General features: G+C 40.6%; 11 non-coding genes and 3 pseudogenes across 11 annotated transcripts; all 14 read left to right on the forward strand.

Annotated features, from left to right (window-relative positions):
• The first annotated feature begins 813 nt into the window (after positions 1-813).
• Positions 814-932, forward strand: LOC144430070 (5S ribosomal RNA). The gene has a single exon (XR_013479316.1). It is a non-coding gene; the product is annotated as a 5S ribosomal RNA (ribosomal RNA).
• Positions 933-2,139: 1,207 nt separating this feature from the next.
• Positions 2,140-2,258, forward strand: LOC144430098 (5S ribosomal RNA; annotated as a pseudogene).
• A 1,205-nt stretch (positions 2,259-3,463) lies between these two features.
• Positions 3,464-3,582, forward strand: LOC144430071 (5S ribosomal RNA). Its single transcript, XR_013479317.1, has one exon. It is a non-coding gene; the product is annotated as a 5S ribosomal RNA (ribosomal RNA).
• A 1,207-nt stretch (positions 3,583-4,789) lies between these two features.
• LOC144430166 (5S ribosomal RNA) lies at positions 4,790-4,898 on the forward strand (annotated as a pseudogene).
• A 1,207-nt stretch (positions 4,899-6,105) lies between these two features.
• On the forward strand, positions 6,106-6,224 carry LOC144430329 (5S ribosomal RNA). Its single transcript, XR_013479456.1, has one exon. It is a non-coding gene; the product is annotated as a 5S ribosomal RNA (ribosomal RNA).
• A 1,210-nt stretch (positions 6,225-7,434) lies between these two features.
• LOC144430102 (5S ribosomal RNA) lies at positions 7,435-7,553 on the forward strand (annotated as a pseudogene).
• Positions 7,554-8,758: 1,205 nt separating this feature from the next.
• LOC144430332 (5S ribosomal RNA) lies at positions 8,759-8,877 on the forward strand. The gene has a single exon (XR_013479458.1). It is a non-coding gene; the product is annotated as a 5S ribosomal RNA (ribosomal RNA).
• Positions 8,878-10,087: 1,210 nt separating this feature from the next.
• Positions 10,088-10,206, forward strand: LOC144430333 (5S ribosomal RNA). Its single transcript, XR_013479459.1, has one exon. It is a non-coding gene; the product is annotated as a 5S ribosomal RNA (ribosomal RNA).
• Positions 10,207-11,411: 1,205 nt separating this feature from the next.
• Positions 11,412-11,530, forward strand: LOC144430334 (5S ribosomal RNA). Its single transcript, XR_013479460.1, has one exon. It is a non-coding gene; the product is annotated as a 5S ribosomal RNA (ribosomal RNA).
• Positions 11,531-12,735: 1,205 nt separating this feature from the next.
• LOC144430335 (5S ribosomal RNA) lies at positions 12,736-12,854 on the forward strand. The gene has a single exon (XR_013479461.1). It is a non-coding gene; the product is annotated as a 5S ribosomal RNA (ribosomal RNA).
• A 1,209-nt stretch (positions 12,855-14,063) lies between these two features.
• On the forward strand, positions 14,064-14,182 carry LOC144430336 (5S ribosomal RNA). Its single transcript, XR_013479462.1, has one exon. It is a non-coding gene; the product is annotated as a 5S ribosomal RNA (ribosomal RNA).
• A 1,207-nt stretch (positions 14,183-15,389) lies between these two features.
• Positions 15,390-15,508, forward strand: LOC144429991 (5S ribosomal RNA). Its single transcript, XR_013479237.1, has one exon. It is a non-coding gene; the product is annotated as a 5S ribosomal RNA (ribosomal RNA).
• Positions 15,509-16,719: 1,211 nt separating this feature from the next.
• LOC144430073 (5S ribosomal RNA) lies at positions 16,720-16,838 on the forward strand. The gene has a single exon (XR_013479318.1). It is a non-coding gene; the product is annotated as a 5S ribosomal RNA (ribosomal RNA).
• A 1,208-nt stretch (positions 16,839-18,046) lies between these two features.
• Positions 18,047-18,165, forward strand: LOC144429992 (5S ribosomal RNA). Its single transcript, XR_013479238.1, has one exon. It is a non-coding gene; the product is annotated as a 5S ribosomal RNA (ribosomal RNA).
• The last annotated feature ends 337 nt before the right edge of the window (positions 18,166-18,502 follow it).

Consider the following 18,502-nt stretch of genomic DNA (forward strand, 5'->3'; position numbering starts at 1 on the left):
AGGGTTCTGAAAACTATCCCTTAATGGAATTCGAACCCACGCAGAGTAATCAGAGGTGTGGTAACGAGCGTATATCTGACACTTAGCACGATGCGCCACACGGTTGAGCACGAGTTTTACCATAGCTTGAAATCTACCTATATCTAGTATTACATAGTGAGATCTACGTCAATTCAGTACTTTAGCGCAGGTTCAAAGCCTTCATTTTGCATCCCTAGTAGATATCTCATTAAATTTAGTTAGACTGACTGACTATTAACGTTGATACATTTTTATTGAACCGGACTTAATCGAAAAATTAAACTCTCGCCAAGTTACGGGCGATCACCGAAGTGCCACGAGCTTGTGAGAGTTTATATATAACTTTTGATACTGTGTGAGTGCACGTAACCTAGCTTTGAGCACATATAATAAAAAACAAGCTTATAAGAAGGGCAACTTTCATATATACTGTCGAACTATCTGGGTTATGTGCAATACAATGGGCATCCGCTTATCAAAAAGCTTTGTCAATAACACGTCAGGCCTCAATAACAAACAAGCGAGTTATATCAGGGACTCGATGCTTGCGTTAGGCCATACACCAGAGATAAAATACCTATGAGGAAAAACATGCAATCAATAAATTAACGCATGTAATCAATAATAACAAAATTTGACACTGGTAGAAAATGTCGGCGGTAAGCCACTGAGCGAAACAGCGACTGCCTGAGTTTCATTGTTTGTGACTGTACAAACGAAACAGTTGCGCTTCGCTTCTCTCTCATTAGGTGTTGCCTAAATATAAATAACCGAATATGTCTCGTCGATATCGCCTACGACCATACCACGTTGAATACACCCGATCTCGTTCGATCTCGGAAGTTAGGCAACGTCGGGCTCGGTTAGTACTTGCATGGGTGACCGGCTGGGAATACCGGGTGCCGTAGGCTTTTCGCTTTTATCAAAAATAAAAGGAATGCTGTCTTAACAAAACATAATTTAAAATGAATATGTTATAAAATATTTCAGATTGTCGAGGACTGAATAATAACTAACAGGGGCGAAACGCAACTTTACGAATAGTCACTGAGACCCGTCATCGATATTTCGAATGCGTCTTAATAGATATAGGCCTACTATATATGGCAGAATAATCGGTGCTACTATGGAGTGAGTTAGGATATGGGAAATCGAGATAAGACGACTTAATTAATCATATGACGGATCACGGCCAATCGCCCGGTTATCAGTCAAGGCCAGTTATTTCATTTCGGAAGCAAGCACTTAATGGTAGCGGAAGCCGTAACTTACCTGCGGTAACATGGACTACCTTACGACGACGAAGGTTTTCTGAAAACTATTCCTTAATGGAATTCGAACCCACGCAGAGTAATCAGAGGTGTGGTAACGAGCGTATATCTGACACTTAGCACGATGCGCCACACGGTTGAGCACGAGTTTTACCATAGCTTGAAATCTACCTATATCTAGTATTACATAGTGAGATCTACGTCAATTCAGTACTTTAGCGCAGGTTCAAAGCCTTCATTTTGCATCCCTAGTAGATATCTCATTAAATTTAGTTAGACTGACTGACTATTAACGTTGATACATTTTTATTGAACCGGACTTAATCGAAAAATTAAACTCTCGCCAAGTTACGGGCGATCACCGAAGTGCCACGCGCTTGTGAGAGTTTATATATAACTTTTGATACTGTGTGAGTGCACGTAACCTAGCTTTGAGCACATATAATAAAAAACAAGCTTATAAGAAGGGCAACTTTCATATATACTGTCGAACTATCTGGGTTATGTGCAATACAATGGGCATCCGCTTATCAAAAAGCTTTGTCAATAACACGTCAGGCCTCAATAACAAACAAGCGAGTTATATCAGCGACTCGATGCTTGCGTTAAGCCATACACCAGAGATAAAATACCTATGAGGAAAAACATGCAATCAATAAATTAACGCATGTAATCAATAATAACAAAATTTGACACTGGTAGAAAATGTCGGCGGTAAGCCACTGAGCGAAACAGCGACTGCCTGAGTTTCATTGTTTGTGACTGTACAAACGAAACAGTTGCGCTTCGCTTCTCTCTCATTAGGCGTTGCCTAAATATAAATAACCGAATATGTCTCGTCGATATCGCCTACGACCATACCACGTTGAATACACCCGATATCGTTCGATCTCGGAAGTTAGGCAACGTCGGGCTCGGTTAGTACTTGCATGGGTGACCGGCTGGGAATACCGGGTGCCGTAGGCTTTTCGCTTTTATCAAAAATAAAAGGAATGCTGTCTGAACAAAACATAATTTAAAATGAATATGTTATAAAATATTTCAGATTGTCGAGGACTGAATAATAACTAACAGGGGCGAAACGCAACTTTACGAATAGTCACTGAGACCCGTCATCGATATTTCGAATGCGTCTTAATAGGTATAGGCCTGCTATATATGGCAGAATAATCGGTGCTACTATGGAGTGAGTTAGGATATGAGAAATCGAGATAAGACGACTTAATTAATCATATGACGGATCACGCCAATCGCCCGGTTATCAGTCAAGGCCAGTTATTTCATTTCGGAAGCAAGCACTTAATGGTAGCGGAAGCCGTAACTTACCTGCGGTAACATGGACTACCTTACGACGACGAAGGGTTCTGAAAACTATCCCCTAATGGAATTCGAACCCACGCAGAGTAATCAGAGGTGTGGTAACGAGCGTATATTTGACACTTAGCACGATGCGCCACACGGTTGAGCACGAGTTTTACCATAGCTTGAAATCTACCTATATCTAGTATTACATAGTGAGATCTACGTCAATTCAGTACTTTAGCGCAGGTTCAAAGCCTTCATTTTGCATCCCTAGTAGATATCTCATTAAATTTAGTTAGACTGACTGACTATTAACGTTGATACATTTTTATTGAACCGGACTTAATCGAAGAATTAAACTCTCGCCAAGTTACGGGCGATCACCGAAGTGCCACGCGCTTGTGAGAGTTTATATATAACTTTTGATACTGTGTGAGTGCACGTAACCTAGCTTTGAGCACATATAATAAAAAACAAGCTTATAAGAAGGGCAACTTTCATATATACTGTCGAACTATCTGGGTTATGTGCAATACAATGGGCATCCGCTTATCAAAAAGCTTTGTCAATAACACGTCAGGCCTCAATAACAAACAAGCGAGTTATATCAGGGACTCGATGCTTGCGTTAGGCCATACACCAGAGATAAAATACCTATGAGGAAAAACATGCAATCAATAAATTAACGCATGTAATCAATAATAACAAAATTTGACACTGGTAGAAAATGTCGGCGGTAAGCCACTGAGCGAAACAGCGACTGCCTGAGTTTCATTGTTTGTGACTGTACAAACGAAACAGTTGCGCTTCGCTTCTCTCTCATTAGGCGTTGCCTAAATATAAATAACCGAATATGTCTCGTCGATATCGCCTACGACCATACCACGTTGAATACACCCGATCTCGTTCGATCTCGGAAGTTAGGCAACGTCGGGCTCGGTTAGTACTTGCATGGGTGACCGGCTGGGAATACCGGGTGCCGTAGGCTTTTCGCTTTTATCAAAAATAAAAGGAATGCTGTCTTAACAAAACATAATTTAAAATGAATATGTTATAAAATATTTCAGATTGTCGAGGACTGAATAATAACTAACAGGGGCGAAACGCAACTTTACGAATAGTCACTGAGACCCGTCATCGATATTTCGAATGCGTCTTAATAGATATAGGCCTACTATATATGGCAGAATAATCGGTGCTACTATGGAGTGAGTTAGGATATGGGAAATCGAGATAAGACGACTTAATTAATCATATGACGGATCACGGCCAATCGCCCGGTTATCAGTCAAGGCCAGTTATTTCATTTCGGAAGCAAGCACTTAATGGTAGCGGAAGCCGTAACTTACCTGCGGTAACATGGACTACCTTACGACGACGAAGGTTTTCTGAAAACTATCCCTTAATGGAATTCGAACCCACGCAGAGTAATCAGAGGTGTGGTAACGAGCGTATATCTGACACTTAGCACGATGCGCCACACGGTTGAGCACGAGTTTTACCATAGCTTGAAATCTACCTATATCTAGTATTACATAGTGAGATCTACGTCAATTCAGTACTTTAGCGCAGGTTCAAAGCCTTCATTTTGCATCCCTAGTAGATATCTCATTAAATTTAGTTAGACTGACTGACTATTAACGTTGATACATTTTTATTGAACCGGACTTAATCGAAAAATTAAACTCTCGCCAAGTTACGGGCGATCACCGAAGTGCCACGCGCTTGTGAGAGTTTATATATAACTTTTGATACTGTGTGAGTGCACGTAACCTAGCTTTGAGCACATATAATAAAAAACAAGCTTATAAGAAGGGCAACTTTCATATATACTGTCGAACTATCTGGGTTATGTGCAATACAATGGGCATCCGCTTATCAAAAAGCTTTGTCAATAACATGTCAGGCCTCAATAACAAACAAGCGAGTTATATCAGCGACTCGATGCTTGCGTTAAGCCATACACCAGAGATAAAATACCTATGAGGAAAAACATGCAATCAATAAATTAACGCATGTAATCAATAATAACAAAATTTGACACTGGTAGAAAATGTCGGCGGTAAGCCACTGAGCGAAACAGCGACTGCCTGAGTTTCATTGTTTGTGACTCTACAAACGAAACAGTTGCGCTTCGCTTCTCTCTCATTAGGCGTTGCCTAAATATAAATAACCGAATATGTCTCGTCGATATCGCCTACGACCATACCACGTTGAATACACCCGATCTCGGAAGTTAGGCAACGTCGGGCTCGGTTAGTACTTGCATGGGTGACCGGCTGGGAATACCGGGTGCCGTAGGCTTTTCGCTTTTATCAAAAATAAAAGGAATGCTGTCTTAACAAAACATAATTTAAAATGAATATGTTATAAAATATTTCAGATTGTCGAGGACTGAATAATAACTAACAGGGGCGAAACGCAACTTTACGAATATTCACTGAGACCCGTCATCGATATTTCGAATGCGTCTTAATAGATATAGGCCTACTATATATGGCAGAATAATCGGTGCTACTATGGAGTGAGTTAGGATATGGGAAATCGAGATAAGACGACTTAATTAGTCATATGACGGATCACGGCCAATCGCCCGGTTATCAGTCAAGGCCAGTTATTTCATTTCGGAAGCAAGCACTTAATGGTAGCGGAAGCCGTAACTTACCTGCGGTAACATGGACTACCTTACGACGACGAAGGTTTTCTGAAAACTATCCCTTAATGGAATTCGAACCCACGCAGAGTAATCAGAGGTGTGGTAACGAGCGTATATCTGACACTTAGCACGATGCGCCACACGGTTGAGCACGAGTTTTACCATAGCTTGAAATCTACCTATATCTAGTATTACATAGTGAGATCTACGTCAATTCAGTACATTAGCGCAGGTTCAAAGCCTTCATTTTGCATCCCTAGTAGATATCTCATTAAATTTAGTTAGACTGACTGACTATTAACGTTGATACATTTTTATTGAACCGGACTTAATCGAAAAATTAAACTCTCGCCAAGTTACGGGCGATCACCGAAGTGCCACGCGCTTGTGAGAGTTTATATATAACTTTTGATACTGTGTGAGTGCACGTAACCTAGCTTTGAGCACATATAATAAAAAACAAGCTTATAAGAAGGGCAACTTTCATATATACTGTCGAACTATCTGGGTTATGTGCAATACAATGGGCATCCGCTTATCAAAAAGCTTTGTCAATAACACGTCAGGCCTCAATAACAAACAAGCGAGTTATATCAGCGACTCGATGCTTGCGTTAAGCCATACACCAGAGATAAAATACCTATGAGGAAAAACATGCAATCAATAAATTAACGCATGTAATCAATAATAACAAAATTTGACACTGGTAGAAAATGTCGGCGGTAAGCCACTGAGCGAAACAGCGACTGCCTGAGTTTCATTGTTTGTGACTCTACAAACGAAACAGTTGCGCTTCGCTTCTCTCTCATTAGGCGTTGCCTAAATATAAATAACCGAATATGTCTCGTCGATATCGCCTACGACCATACCACGTTGAATACACCCGATCTCGTTCGATCTCGGAAGTTAAGCAACGTCGGGCTCGGTTAGTACTTGCATGGGTGACCGGCTGGGAATACCGGGTGCCGTAGGCTTTTCGCTTTTATCAAAAATAAAAGGAATGCTGTCTGAACAAAACATAATTTAAAATGAATATGTTATAAAATATTTCAGATTGTCGAGGACTGAATAATAAATAACTAACAGGGGCGAAACGCAACTTTACGAATAGTCACTGAGACCCGTCATCGATATTTCGAATGCGTCTTAATAGATATAGGCCTACAAATATGGCAGAATAATCGGTGCTACTATGGAGTGAGTTAGGATATGGGAAATCGAGATAAGACGACTTAATTAATCATATGACGGATCACGGCCAATCGCCCGGTTATCAGTCAAGGCCAGTTATTTCATTTCGGAAGCAAGCACTTAATGGTAGCGGAAGCCGTAACTTACCTGCGGTAACATGGACTACCTTACGACGACGAAGGTTATCTGAAAACTATCCCTTAATGGAATTCGAACCCACGCAGAGTAATCAGAGGTGTGGTAACGAGCGTATATCTGACACTTAGCACGATGCGCCACACGGTTGAGCACGAGTTTTACCATAGCTTGAAATCTACCTATATCTAGTATTACATAGTGAGATCTACGTCAATTCAGTACTTTAGCGCAGGTTCAAAGCCTTCATTTTGCATCCCTAGTAGATATCTCATTAAATTTAGTTAGACTGACTGACTATTAACGTTGATACATTTTTATTGAACCGGACTTAATCGAAAAATTAAACTCTCGCCAAGTTACGGGCGATCACCGAAGTGCCACGCGCTTGTGAGAGTTTATATATAACTTTTGATACTGTGTGAGTGCACGTAACCTAGCTTTGAGCACATATAATAAAAAATAAGCTTATAAGAAGGGCAACTTTCATATATACTGTCGAACTATCTGGGTTATGTGCAATACAATGGGCATCCGCTTATCAAAAAGCTTTGTCAATAACACGTCAGGCCTCAATAACAAACAAGCGAGTTATATCAGGGACTCGATGCTTGCGTTAAGCCATACACCAGAGATAAAATACCTATGAGGAAAAACATGCAATCAATAAATTAACGCATGTAATCAATAATAACAAAATTTGACACTGGTAGAAAATGTCGGCGGTAAGCCACTGAGCGAAACAGCGACTGCCTGAGTTTCATTGTTTGTGACTCTACAAACGAAACAGTTGCGCTTCGATTCTCTCTCATTAGGCGTTGCCTAAATATAAATAACCGAATATGTCTCGTCGATATCGCCTACGACCATACCACGTTGAATACACCCGATCTCGTTCGATCTCGGAAGTTAGGCAACGTCGGGCTCCGTTAGTACTTGCATGGGTGACCGGCTGGGAATACCGGGTGCCGTAGGCTTTTCGCTTTTATCAAAAATAAAAGAAATGCTGTCTTAACAAAACATAATTTAAAATGAATATGTTATAAAATATTTCAGATTGTCGAGGACTGAATAATAACTAACAGGGGCGAAACGCAACTTTACGAATAGTCACTGAGACCCGTCATCGATATTTCGAATGCGTCTTAATATATATAGGCCTACTATATATGGCAGAATAATCGGTGCTACTATGGAGTGAGTTAGGATATGAGAAATCGAGATAAAACGACTTAATTAATCATATGACGGATCACGCCAATCGCCCGGTTATCAGTCAAGGCCAGTTATTTCATTTCGGAAGCAAGCACTTAATGGTAGCGGAAGCCGTAACTTACCTGCGGTAACATGGACTACCTTACGACGACGAAGGGTTCTGAAGATTATCCCTTAATGGAATTCGAACCCACGCAGAGTAATCAGAGGTGTGGTAACGAGCGTATATCTGACACTTAGCACGATGCGCCACACGGTTGAGCACGAGTTTTACCATAGCTTGAAATCTACCTATATCTAGTATTACATAGTGAGATCTACGTCAATTCAGTACTTTAGCGCAGGTTCAAAGCCTTCATTTTGCATCCCTAGTAGATATCTCATTAAATTTAGTTAAACTGACTGACTATTAACGTTGATACATTTTTATTGAACCGGACTTAATCGAAAAATTAAACTCTCGCCAAGTTACGGGCGATCACCGAAGTGCCACGCGCTTGTGAGAGTTTATATATAACTTTTGATACTGTGTGAGTGCACGTAACCTAGCTTTGAGCACATATAATAAAAAACAAGCTTATAAGAAGGGCAACTTTCATATATACTGTCGAACTATCTGGGTTATGTGCAATACAATGGGCATCCGCTTATCAAAAAGCTTTGTCAATAACACGTCAGGCCTCAATAACAAACAAGCGAGTTATATCAGCGACTCGATGCTTGCGTTAAGCCATACACCAGAGATTAAATACCTATGAGGAAAAACATGCAATCAATAAATTAACGCATGTAATCAATAATAACAAAATTTGACACTGGTAGAAAGTGTCGGCGGTAAGCCATCGAGCGAAACAGCGACTGCCTGAGTTTCATTGTTTGTGACTCTACAAACGAAACAGTTGCGCTTCGCTTCTCTCTCATTAGGCGTTGCCTAAATATAAATAACCGAATATGTCTCGTCGATATCGCCTACGACCATACCACGTTGAATACACCCGATCTCGTTCGATCTCGGAAGTTAAGCAACGTCGGGCTCGGTTAGTACTTGCATGGGTGACCGGCTGGGAATACCGGGTGCCGTAGGCTTTTCGCTTTTATCAAAAATAAAAGGAATGCTGTCTGAACAAAACATAATTTAAAATGAATATGTTATAAAATATTTCAGATTGTCGAGGACTGAATAATAACTAACAGGGGCGAAACGCAACTTTACGAATAGTCACTGAGACCCGTCATTGATATTTCGAATGCGTCTTAATAGATATAGGCCTACTATATATGGCAGAATAATCGGTGCTACTATGGAGTGAGTTAGGATATGGGAAATCGAGATAAGACGACTTAATTAATCATATGACGGATCACGCCAATCGCCCGGTTATCAGTCAAGGCCAGTTATTTCATTTCGGAAGCAAGCACTTAATGGTAGCGGAAGCCGTAACTTACCTGCGGTAACATGGACTACCTTACGACGACGAAGGGTTCTGAAAACTATCCCTTAATGGAATTCGAACCGACGCAGAGTAATCAGAGGTGTGGTAACGAGCGTATATCTGACACTTAGCACGATGCGCCACACGGTTGAGCACGAGTTTTACCATAGCTTGAAATCTACCTATATCTAGTATTACATAGTGAGATCTACGTCAATTCAGTACTTTAGCGCAGGTTCAAAGCCTTCATTTTGCATCCCTAGTAGATATCTCATTAAATTTAGTTAAACTGACTGACTATTAACGTTGATACATTTTTATTGAACCGGACTTAATCGAAAAATTAAACTCTCGCCAAGTTACGGGCGATCACCGAAGTGCCACGCGCTTGTGAGAGTTTATATATAACTTTTGATACTGTGTGAGTGCACGTAACCTAGCTTTGAGCACATATAATAAAAAACAGGCTTATAAGAAGGGCAACTTTCATATATAGCCTACTGTCGAACTATCTGGGTTATGTGCAATACAATGGGCATCCGCTTATCAAAAAGCTTTGTCAATAACACATCAGGCCTCAATAACAAACAAGCAAGGTATATCAGCGACTCGATGCTTGCGTTAAGCCATACACCAGTGATAAAATACCTATGAGGAAAAACATGCAATCAATAAATTAACGCATGTAATCAATAATAACAAAATTTGACACTGGTAGAAAATGTCGGCGGTAAGCCACTGAGCGAAACAGCGACTGCCTGAGTTTCATTGTTTGTGACTCTACAAACGAAACAGTTGAGCTTCGCTTCTCTCTCATTAGGCGTTGCCTAAATATAAATAACCGAATATGTCTCGTCGATATCGCCTACGACCATACCACGTTGAATACACCCGATCTCGTTCGATCTCGGAAGTTAAGCAACGTCGGGCTCGGTTAGTACTTGCATGGGTGACCGGCTGGGAATACCGGGTGCCGTAGGCTTTTCGCTTTTATCAAAAATAAAAGGAATGCTGTCTGAACAAAACATAATTTAAAATGAATATGTTATAAAATATTTCAGATTGTCGAGGACTGAATAATAACTAACAGGGGCGAAACGCAACTTTACGAATAGTCACTGAGACCCGTCATTGATATTTCGAATGCGTCTTAATAGATATAGGCCTACTATATATGGCAGAATAATCGGTGCTACTATGGAGTGAGTTAGGATATGGGAAATCGAGATAAGACGACTTAATTAATCATATGACGGATCACGCCAATCGCCCGGTTATCAGTCAAGGCCAGTTATTTCATTTCGGAAGCAAGCACTTAATGGTAGCGGAAGCCGTAACTTACCTGCGGTAACATGGACTACCTTACGACGACGAAGGGTTCTGAAAACTATCCCTTAATGGAATTCGAACCGACGCAGAGTAATCAGAGGTGTGGTAACGAGCGTATATCTGACACTTAGCACGATGCGCCACACGGTTGAGCACGAGTTTTACCATAGCTTGAAATCTACCTATATCTAGTATTACATAGTGAGATCTACGTCAATTCAGTACTTTAGCGCAGGTTCAAAGCCTTCATTTTGCATCCCTAGTAGATATCTCATTAAATTTAGTTAAACCGACTGACTATTAACGTTGATACATTTTTATTGAACCGGACTTAATCGAAAAATTAAACTCTCGCCAAGTTACGGGCGATCACCGAAGTGCCACGCGCTTGTGAGAGTTTATATATACCTTTTGATACTGTGTGAATGCACGTAACCTAGCTTTGAGCTAATATAATAGAAAACAAGCTTATAAGAAGGGCAACTTTCATATATACTGTCGAACTATCTGGGTTATGTGCAATACAATGGGCATCCGCTTATCAAAAAGCTTTGTCAATAACACGTCAGGCCTCAATAACAAACAAGCGAGTTATATCAGCGACTCGATGCTTGCGTTAAGCCATACACCAGAGATTAAATACCTATGAGGAAAAACATGCAATCAATAAATTAACGCATGTAATCAATAATAACAAAATTTGACACTGGTAGAAAGTGTCGGCGGTAAGCCATCGAGCGAAACAGCGACTGCCTGAGTTTCATTGTTTGTGACTCTACAAACGAAACAGTTGCGCTTCGCTTCTCTCTCATTAGGCGTTGCCTAAATATAAATAACCGAATATGTCTCGTCGATATCGCCTACGACCATACCACGTTGAATACACCCGATCTCGTTCGATCTCGGAAGTTAAGCAACGTCGGGCTCGGTTAGTACTTGCATGGGTGACCGGCTGGGAATACCGGGTGCCGTAGGCTTTTCGCTTTTATCAAAAATAAAAGGAATGCTGTCTGAACAAAACATAATTTAAAATGAATATGTTATAAAATATTTCAGATTGTCGAGGACTGAATAATAACTAACAGGGGCGAAACGCAACTTTACGAATAGTCACTGAGACCCGTCATTGATATTTCGAATGCGTCTTAATAGATATAGGCCTACTATATATGGCAGAATAATCGGTGCTACTATGGAGTGAGTTAGGATATGGGAAATCGAGATAAGACGACTTAATTAATCATATGACGGATCACGCCAATCGCCCGGTTATCAGTCAAGGCCAGTTATTTCATTTCGGAAGCAAGCACTTAATGGTAGCGGAAGCCGTAACTTACCTGCGGTAACATGGACTACCTTACGACGACGAAGGGTTCTGAAAACTATCCCTTAATGGAATTCGAACCGACGCAGAGTAATCAGAGGTGTGGTAACGAGCGTATATCTGACACTTAGCACGATGCGCCACACGGTTGAGCACGAGTTTTACCATAGCTTGAAATCTACCTATATCTAGTATTACATAGTGAGATCTACGTCAATTCAGTACTTTAGCGCAGGTTCAAAGCCTTCATTTTGCATCCCTAGTAGATATCTCATTAAATTTAGTTAAACCGACTGACTATTAACGTTGATACATTTTTATTGAACCGGACTTAATCGAAAAATTAAACTCTCGCCAAGTTACGGGCGATCACCGAAGTGCCACGCGCTTGTGAGAGTTTATATATACCTTTTGATACTGTGTGAATGCACGTAACCTAGCTTTGAGCTAATATAATAGAAAACAAGCTTATAAGAAGGGCAACTTTCATATATACTGTCGAACTATCTGGGTTATGTGCAATACAATGGGCATCCGCTTATCAAAAAGCTTTGTCAATAACACGTCAGGCCTCAATAACAAACAAGCGAGTTATATCAGCGACTCGATGCTTGCGTTAAGCCATACACCAGAGATTAAATACCTATGAGGAAAAACATGCAATCAATAAATTAACGCATGTAATCAATAATAACAAAATTTGACACTGGTAGAAAGTGTCGGCGGTAAGCCATCGAGCGAAACAGCGACTGCCTGAGTTTCATTGTTTGTGACTCTACAAACGAAACAGTTGCGCTTCGCTTCTCTCTCATTAGGCGTTGCCTAAATATAAATAACCGAATATGTCTCGTCGATATCGCCTACGACCATACCACGTTGAATACACCCGATCTCGTTCGATCTCGGAAGTTAAGCAACGTCGGGCTCGGTTAGTACTTGCATGGGTGACCGGCTGGGAATACCGGGTGCCGTAGGCTTTTCGCTTTTATCAAAAATAAAAGGAATGCTGTCTGAACAAAACATAATTTAAAATGAATATGTTATAAAATATTTCAGATTGTCGAGGACTGAATAATAAATAACTAACAGGGGCGAAACGCAACTTTACGAATAGTCACTGAGACCCGTCATCGATATTTCGAATGCGTCTTAATAGATATAGGCCTACTATATATGGCAGAATAATCGGTGCTACTATGGAGTGAGTTAGGATATGAGAAATCGAGATAAGACGACTTAATTAGTCATATGACGGATCACGCCAATCGCCCGGTTATCAGTCAAGGCCAGTTATTTCATTTCGGAAGCAAGCACTTAATGGTAGCGGAAGCCGTAACTTACCTGCGGTAACATTGACTACCTTACGACGACGAAGGGTTCTGAAAACTATCCCTTAATGGAATTCGAACCCACGCAGAGTAATCAGAGGTGTGGTAACGAGCGTATATCTGACACTTAGCACGATGCGCCACACGGTTGAGCACGAGTTTTACCATAGCTTGAAATCTACCTATATCTAGTATTACATAGTGAGATCTACGTCAAATCAGTACTTTAGCGCAGGTTCAAAGCCTTCATTTTGCATCCCTAGTAGATATCTCATTAAATTTAGTTAGACTGACTGACTATTAACGTTGATACATTTTTATTGAACCGGACTTAATCGAAAAATTAAACTCTCGCCAAGTTACGGGCGATCACCGAAGTGCCACGCGCTTGTGAGAGTTTATATATAACTTTTGATACTGTGTGAGTGCACGTAACCTAGCTTTGAGCACATATAATAAAAAACAAGCTTAAAAGAAGGGCAACTTTCATATATACTGTCGAACTATCTGGGTTATGTGCAATACAATGGGCATCCGCTTATCAAAAAGCTTTGTCAATAACACGTCAGGCCTCAATAACAAACAAGCGAGTTATATCAGCGACTCGATGCTTGCGTTAAGCCATACACCAGAGATAAAATACCTATGAGGAAAAACATGCAATCAATAAATTAACGCATGTAATCAATAATAACAAAATTTGACACTGGTAGAAAATGTCGGCGGTAAGCCACTGAGCGAAACAGCGACTGCCTGAGTTTCATTGTTTGTGACTCTACAAACGAAACAGTTGCGCTTCGCTTCTCTCTCATTAGGCGTTGCCTAAATATAAATAACCGAATATGTCTCGTCGATATCGCCTACGACCATACCACGTTGAATACACCCGATCTCGTTCGATCTCGGAAGTTAAGCAACGTCGGGCTCGGTTAGTACTTGCATGGGTGACCGGCTGGGAATACCGGGTGCCGTAGGCTTTTCGCTTTTATCAAAAATAAAAGGAATGCTGTCTGAACAAAACATAATTTAAAATGAATATGTTATAAAATATTTCAGATTGTCGAGGACTAAATAATAACTAACAGGGGCGAAACGCAACTTTACGAATAGTCACTGAGACCCGTCATCGATATTTCGAATGCGTCTTAATAGGTATAGGCCTGCTATATATGGCAGAATAATCAGTGCTACTATGGAGTGAGTTAGGATATGGGAAATCGAGATAAGACGACTTAATTAATCATATGACGGATCACGGCCAATCGCCCGGTTATCAGTCAAGGCCAGTTATTTCATTTCGGAAGCAAGCACTTAATGGTAGCGGAAGCCGTAACTTACCTGCGGTAACATGGACTACCTTACGACGACGAAGGTTTTCTGAAAACTATCCCTTAATGGAATTCGAACCCACGCAGAGTAATCAGAGGTGTGGTAACGAGCGTATATCTGACACTTAGCACGATGCGCCACACGGTTGAGCACGAGTTTTACCATAGCTTGAAATCTACCTATATCTAGTATTACATAGTGAGATCTACGTCAATTCAGTACTTTAGCGCAGGTTCAAAGCCTTCATTTTGCATCCCTAGTAGATATCTCATTAAATTTAGTTAGACTGACTGACTATTAACGTTGATACATTTTTATTGAACCGGACTTAATCGAAAAATTAAACTCTCGCCAAGTTACGGGCGATCACCGAAGTGCCACGCGCTTGTGAGAGTTTATATATAACTTTTGATACTGTGTGAGTGCACGTAACCTAGCTTTGAGCACATATAATAAAAAACAAGCTTATAAGAAGGGCAACTTTCATATATACTGTCGAACTATCTGGGTTATGTGCAATACAATGGGCATCCGCTTATCAAAAAGCTTTGTCAATAACACGTCAGGCCTCAATAACAAACAAGCGAGTTATATCAGCGACTCGATGCTTGCGTTAAGCCATACACCAGAGATAAAATACCTATGAGGAAAAACATGCAATCAATAAATTAACGCATGTAATCAGTAATAACAAAATTTGACACTGGTAGAAAATGTCGGCGGTAAGCCACTGAGCGAAACAGCGACTGCCTGAGTTTCATTGTTTGTGACTCTACAAACGAAACAGTTGCGCTTCGCTTCTCTCTCATTAGGCGTTGCCTAAATATAAATAACCGAATATGTCTCGTCGATATCGCCTACGACCATACCACGTTGAATACACCCGATCTCGTTCGATCTCGGAAGTTAAGCAACGTCGGGCTCGGTTAGTACTTGCATGGGTGACCGGCTGGGAATACCGGGTGCCGTAGGCTTTTCGCTTTTATCAAAAATAAAAGGAATGCTGTCTGAACAAAACATAATTTAAAATGAATATGTTATAAAATATTTCAGATTGTCGAGGACTGAATAATAAATAACTAACAGGGGCGAAACGCAACTTTACGAATAGTCACTGAGACCCGTCATCGATATTTCGAATGCGTCTTAATAGATATAGGCCTACTATATATGGCAGAATAATCGGTGCTACTATGGAGTGAGTTAGGATATGGGAAATCGAGATAAGACGACTTAATTAATCATATGACGGATCACGGCCAATCGCCCGGTTATCAGTCAAGGCCAGTTATTTCATTTCGGAAGCAAGCACTTAATGGTAGCGGAAGCCGTAACTTACCTGCGGTAACATGGACTACCTTACGACGACGAAGGTTTTCTGAAAACTATCCCTTAATGGAATTCGAACCCACGCAGAGTAATCAGAGGTGTGGTAACGAGCGTATATCTGACACTTAGCACGATGCGCCACACGGTTGAGCACGAGTTTTACCATAGCTTGAAATCTACCTATATCTAGTATTACATAGTGAGATCTACGTCAATTCAGTACTTTAGCGCAGGTTCAAAGCCTTCATTTTGCATCCCTAGTAGATATCTCATTAAATTTAGTTAAACCGACTGACTATTAACGTTGATACATTTTTATTGAACCGGACTTAATCGAAAAATTAAACTCTCGCCAAGTTACGGGCGATCACCGAAGTGCCACGCGCTTGTGAGAGTTTATATATACCTTTTGATACTGTGTGAATGCACGTAACCTAGCTTTGAGCACATATAATAGAAAACAAGCTTATAAGAAGGGCAACTTTCATATATACTGTCGAACTATCTGGGTTATGTGCAATACAATGGGCATCCGCTTATCAAAAAGCTTTGTCAATAACACGTCAGGCCTCAATAACAAACAAGCGAGTTATATCAGCGACTCGATGCTTGCGTTAAGCCATACACCAGAGATAAAATACCTATGAGGAAAAACATGCAATCAATAAATTAACGCATGTAATCAATAATAACAAAATTTGACACTGGTAGAAAGTGTCGGCGGTAAGCCATCGAGCGAAACAGCGACTGCCTGAGTTTCATTGTTTGTGACTCTACAAACGAAACAGTTGCGCTTCGCTTCTCTCTCATTAGGCGTTGCCTAAATATAAATAACCGAATATGTCTCGTCGATATCGCCTACGACCATACCACGTTGAATACACCCGATCTCGTTCGATCTCGGAAGTTAGGCAACGTCGGGCTCGGTTAGTACTTGCATGGGTGACCGGCTGGGAATACCGGGTGCCGTAGGCTTTTCGCTTTTATCAAAAATAAAAGGAATGCTGTCTGAACAAAACATAATTTAAAATGAATATGTTATAAAATATTTCAGATTGTCGAGGACTGAATAATAAATAACTAACAGGGGCGAAACGCAACTTTACGAATAGTCACTGAGACCCGTCATCGATATTTCGAATGCGTCTTAATAGATATAGGCCTACTATATATGGCAGAATAATCGGTGCTACTATGGAGTGAGTTAGGATATGAGAAATCGAGATAAGACGACTTAATTAGTCATATGACGGATCACGCCAATCGCCCGGTTATCAGTCAAGGCCAGTTATTTCATTTCGGAAGCAAGCACTTAATGGTAGCGGAAGCCGTAACTTACCTGCGGTAACATTGACTACCTTACGACGACGAAGGGTTCTGAAAACTATCCCTTAATGGAATTCGAACCCACGCAGAGTAATCAGAGGTGTGGTAACGAGCGTATATCTGACACTTAGCACGATGCGCCACACGGTTGAGCACGAGTTTTACCATAGCTTGAAATCTACCTATATCTAGTATTACATAGTGAGATCTACGTCAAATCAGTACTTTAGCGCAGGTTCAAAGCCTTCATTTTGCATCCCTAGTAGATATCTCATTAAATTTAGTTAGACTGACTGACTATTAACGTTGATACATTTTTTTGAACCGGACTTAATCGAAAAATTAAACTCTCGCCAAGTTACGGGCGATCACCGAAGTGCCACGCGCTTGTGAGAGTTTATATATAACTTTTGATACTGTGTGAGTGCACGTAACCTAGCTTTGAGCACATATAATAAAAAACAAGCTTAAAAGAAGGGCAACTTTCATATATACTGTCGAACTATCTGGGTTATGTGCAATACAATGGGCATCCGCTTATCAAAAAGCTTTGTCAATAACACGTCAGGCCTCAATAACAAACAAGCGAGTTATATCAGCGACTCGATGCTTGCGTTAAGCCATACACCAGAGATAAAATACTTATGAGGAAAAACATGCAATCAATAAATTAACGCATGTAATCAATAATAACAAAATTTGACACTGGTAGAAAATGTCGGCGGTAAGCCACTGAGCGAAACAGCGACTGCCTGAGTTTCATTGTTTGTGACTCTACAAACGAAACAGTTGCGCTTCGCTTCTCTCTCATTAGGCGTTGCCTAAATATAAATAACCGAATATGTCTCGTCGATATCGCCTACGACCATACCACGTTGAATACACCCGATCTCGTTCGATCTCGGAAGTTAAGCAACGTCGGGCTCGGTTAGTACTTGCATGGGTGACCGGCTGGGAATACCGGGTGCCGTAGGCTTTTCGCTTTTATCAAAAATAAAAGGAATGCTGTCTGAACAAAACATAATTTAAAATGAATATGTTATAAAATATTTCAGATTGTCGAGGACTGAATAATAAATAACTAACAGGGGCGAAACGCAACTTTACGAATAGTCACTGAGACCCGTCATCGATATTTCGAATGCGTCTTAATAGATATAGGCCTACTATATATGGCAGAATAATCGGTGCTACTATGGAGTGAGTTAGGATATGGGAAATCGAGATAAGACGACTTAATTAATCATATGACGGATCACGGCCAATCGCCCGGTTATCAGTCAAGGCCAGTTATTTCATTTCGGAAGCAAGCA

This window comes from Styela clava, chromosome 11 (assembly GCF_964204865.1).
Source record: "Styela clava chromosome 11, kaStyClav1.hap1.2, whole genome shotgun sequence".
Classification (NCBI taxonomy): Eukaryota; Metazoa; Chordata; class Ascidiacea; order Stolidobranchia; family Styelidae; genus Styela; species Styela clava.